Here is a 4,816-nt window from a genome sequence, read left to right as displayed (position 1 = left end):
TGCAGTGTGTCAGTAAAGCTATTCCTACTACGTCTCCGTGAAGAATCATTTTAGTAAATTACAGGCCTGCTTTTTAAAATTATGGTTCTCTGTCTGACGTATCACATATAACTGCGTTCCAAAATCAGCAATGTCTCGTGAACATGGAAAATATTGTCCTTAATTTAAAATGTACAAGGTGAGTGGCAAGGGACGGGGAAGTGGACGTGATGTGATGGTGCATGCAGAGGACGAGGACGTGGGGTGGGCATGCTGAAATTGTGCCACAACAAACACTCACATCTTGTCGTTCGATCTTCCTGTCCCTATTAATAGGGGACCGCAGAACACCACTATTGAACACAGACTAGTGTCAAAAGGTTATTGGTTGGATAGCAGATAATACTTCCAGTCACTTGGCCACCACCACCTCCACCCTCTCTTCCACACTGTCAGGTCTCAGTAGCCGTGAGTCTGGACCGCATATTCCTCACCCTGATCTTCTTTCCTCCCACCATGCCAAGTGCCCCGAGTCAACTGATCCCACACTTGGACACTCAGAAGTGCTGTTCACTTTTCCAGTTGTAGATTTGGGCCTCTCGCCCGGCCAGCTTCAAGCGAGTCAAGAGGAGAACACGTGTAGTGATGCCCAAATATTGGAGCAGCTACGGTCACATGAAGTCCATGGTGGTAAAGCGCAATTACTGTCACAAGAGGTGGATGATGATGATGAGACACAATTGCCAGAAAGTCAGGAGGAGGACCAGGGTGCAGAAGTAGAAGATGAGGTGGTGGATGATGTAGTAACTGAAACAACCTGGCAGAGGGACATTAAGAGCAAGGAAAGCAGCACACAGGGGGAGGAAGGCATAGCACCACACCAGGCTGGAAGAAGCAGTGTGGTGGCTGCAGACACAAGGCGGGAAAGCTTTTCTCGTGACGTCAACATGACGGAAGTTGCCAGTACAACTGTTAGGCCTTCCCGAGACTGGTTATTTTTGCACTACCTGCCAGGCCAGCATCAGCAGGGGTAGCAGAACGAACAGCCTGACCACCACCAGCATGATCAGGCACATTGTAGGCAAAGCACCCGACTATGTGGGATGAACACCAGGGTCCAGCAACAGTGTCTGTGGGTGACACCACTGCTTCTTCTGCTGTTGTGCATGCATGCCAATTCCCTGTCCATGGCGCATGCCAATATGCCTCCCGCCCTGCACCTGTCATTGCACACTCTCAAATAGCACCATCAGCAAGCACCTCAACGTCCTTGTCCCAGCTCAGGGTTCAGTTTTCCCTACCCCAGTCCTTGAAACGCAACCGCAAAAACGCAGCCAATGCCCCACCAGCCACACTACTAAATTCACACATTTCGAGACTGCTTGCACTCGAAATGTTGCTTTTAGGCTCGTGGAGGTAGAAGATGTCTGTAACCTGATGGCAGCAGCCATCCCTTAGTACTCAGTCCCCAGTCACCACTATTTCTCCTGGTGTGCCGGGACACGTGGACAAGTGCTTGTGGGCAAGGATGGTCCATCTCGCTGATGGCTTATTGGGTTAATATAGTGGAAGCCGGGACTCAGTCGGACCTTAGGATGGAACATTTCCTCTCGACGCCGAGGACTGCGGGTCTTGGGTCAATCAGGGTTGCTCCCACATTATACAGATCCTGCACCTCCTCTTCCTCTTCAGCATCCATTTCCGAAATGAATACATGAGTAGCAAGCTGGAACCTATGCAGCACTGCCTTGGCCAAGTGGCAACAGTCTGTGCTTAAGATAGCATGCTTAATGCTTAGTTGAGAAACCACCCACCACTGCAGAGTTGTTGAAAGCTTTAACACAGCAGCCTGATCTGAGTCTCCTACCGCTGAACATACAGCCAGGTATGGTTGTGTGTGACAATGGGTGGAACCTGGTGATGGAGAAATGACAGCCAGAGTAGATACGGTTTCTCTCGATGCCAGTCCTTTCACTAAGATAAAGAATATGGCTGTAGTGAAATACAACTCCCACTGAGAAGCAGTTTCAAGCTGAGAAACATTGGGCCTACCAGAGGATTTGACTCTGAGGGCTCACCTTTCTCCCCTGCTCAAGAGCCACATAGCTGCTGCAAAGCTTGCACTATTGTGAACTTTTCGGTTGAAGAAGGAAGGACCCACCCGAGGATTCTCTGGTGGAACCGTCCAACCCTGCCGAAAAGTAGTCCTGGCTAAAATAAGTGTGTGGGAAGATTCTCTTACACTCTATGGCTTCATTTTTACTGGGGTGGAAATCCACGCAAACTCGGGGAGAACATACAAAATCCTTGCAGATGTTGTCGTTGCTGGGATTTGAACCCAGGATCCGAGCGCTGCAAGGCTTCAGTGATAACCACTGAGCCAATGTGCTGCCGTTCACCCTGTGACATCTAACAGGCTGGAGAAACTTGCACCTACTGCCACTCTATCCTCAGCCCCTTTGTGAGAAACTAATGTATTTGGGCAGCCACTCAGTCTACCAAATAAAATTCCAATAAGGAAATGGGGGACTGCTTCGCTACTGGTACTCGGGGCAGTGCAAATACCATGGTGTTGTACCATTGTTCACTGGAAATCTTCCAGGCTGGTAGGAGGCAAGTAGATTCCCACAGAAAAGTACCAGCAGTAACGTTAAGGGACCCTTGCTTGTGGAAGGTGGAGATGATATCTGGAGAAATAGTGGCGGCTGGGGACCGAGTATGGACACCCGGCCGCCGCCGCCATGAAGATGTGGAAAGCTTCCACCTTCACGAACCTAAAAGGTCACATTTCAAGTGCAAGCAGCTGTCCAGAAATCTGGCAGTTTACTATTGCGGCCTGTGGGTGGGTGGTTGGGTGGGTGGCTGGCTGCCTACTTGACCTTGCATTCCAAGGAACAGAAAAGCAAGCAGATGGTGGCCTTTATCATCATCATGGCCTCAACTCGGCATTATGAACTCTCTGATGGAGAAACCATTGTCCGGTTCTCTGGTGGGTTCGTCCAACCCTGCCGAGAAGCAGCCCTGGCTAAGAAAAGTGTGTGGGAAGGTTCCCAGACACTCTATGGCAGCTTTTTTAATGTGGATTGGATGTGCTTATGCATATTATTTCTCAAACCGCATTGCAGATCAGGCCATTGTCCAACTCTGCAGTCATTGAATTAAAGGGCACAGAAAGATGTTTGTGTGTCGAAGCACCTCTGACAAGTGTGAGCTGATGTTGGACAGGCTGCCATTGCTTATGCGACAAGCTGCAATAGAGGACTTCCTTCGAGAAATGACACCTGGACTAGATACGGTTTCCCTCTATGCCAGTCCTTTCACCGAGCTAAAGAATATGGCTGTGGTGAAATACAACTGTCACTGAGAAGCACTGTCAGACTGAAAAACATTGGGCTCACCAGAGGATTTGATTCTGAGGGCCCACCTTTCTCCCCCACTCAAGAGCCCCATAGCAGCTGCAAAGTTTGCAACTATCATGACCTCTCCTGATGGAGAAGCCAGGGCCCACCCGAGGATTCTCGGGTGGGCCTGTTCAACCCTGCCGAGAAGCAGCCCTGGCTAAGAAAAGTGTGTGGGAAGGTTCCCGGAAACTCTATGGCTGCATTTTTAATGTGGACTGTCCCTGGCCACATTCTCCTGTCCATGTGTTTGTGGCTAGGCGGTCCTTCCCAGTAGGTGCATTGAGGAGGGCACAGGTAATGTTGTGGGATCCGTGCTCGTGGAAAGAGGAGATGACACCAAGCGAAATAGTGGCGGCTGGGGACCGAGTATGGACACCCGGCCACCGCCGCCATGAGGCTGTGGTCAGCTTCCGCCTCCACAAGCCTAACAGGTGTAACGGGTCTGGGAGGCGGAACCTCTGGGCTACTATACAAGGGAGCGGTCTTTGTAAGGGAGCGGGTGGCGACCAGGCAGGCAGTCACAGCAGGTGACCGGGACAGTCTCTGGGTGTACGGGCAGGAGGTCACGGCAAGTGATCAGGGCAGTCTCTGGAAGAACGGGCTGGAGGTCACGGCAAGTGACCGGGGCAGTCTCTGGAAGAACGGGCTGGAGGTCACGGCAAGTGACCGGGGCAGTCTCTAGGAAAAGGGTAGGTACGACCTGTGATGGCTGAACCTCCAGGTAGGCTAGCAAGGCAGATGGAGGATGTGTGCTCCCAGGTGAGCAAGCGAGAGTCTCTGGAATAGCAGGTGGTCACAGCACGTGACGGCGGAGCCTCCAGGTAGGCAAGCAGGCAGGTAGCGGAGAAGCGCTCCCAGGTGAGCGGGCAAGAGTCTGGAATAGCTGGTGGTCACAGCACGTGACAGCGGAGCCTCCGGACAGGCAAGCAGGCAGGTAGCGGAGAAGCGCTCCCAGGTGAGCGGGCAAGCTGGACCATAGACAGACTGACCGGAGTTGTAAGGCAGACCGTCGGACCTCAGGCAAGCAGGCAGGTAGCTGATGTGCGCTCCCAGGTGAGCGGGCAAGTTGGTCCTTAGACAGACTGACCGGAGTTGTAAGGCAGACCGTCGGACCTCAGGCAGGCAGGCAGGTAACAGGAAATCAGGCAGGATTAGGACAGCAAGCTGGCAGGAATCTGGCAGGTAACTGGCAGGTAACTGGCAAGGGACCTGAGGGCTGAAGCAGAGTAGAACGGTGCAACAACATTGCTCGGGCACCTCCATTTTGGAGGAGGTGCCTTATATATGGTAAAGTCCTCCGGCCATTGGCCGGGGACTCCTTAGGACGGCGCACGCGGCCCCTTTAAGAGGGAGGGAGGGCGCGCGCGTGCGCCCTAAGCACAGTGGCCGGGAAGGAGCGCGCGCTGCCAGCAGAGCGGGAGAGGGACGCCGGGCAC

The sequence above is a fragment of the Phyllobates terribilis genome, unplaced genomic scaffold, assembly GCF_046119375.1.
Source record: "Phyllobates terribilis strain yellow unplaced genomic scaffold, ASM4611937v1 Scaffold_11__3_contigs__length_659146591, whole genome shotgun sequence".
Taxonomy (NCBI): domain Eukaryota; kingdom Metazoa; phylum Chordata; class Amphibia; order Anura; family Dendrobatidae; genus Phyllobates; species Phyllobates terribilis.
The sequence above is the reverse complement of the archived record's forward strand: the minus strand, read 5'-3'. Positions refer to the sequence as shown.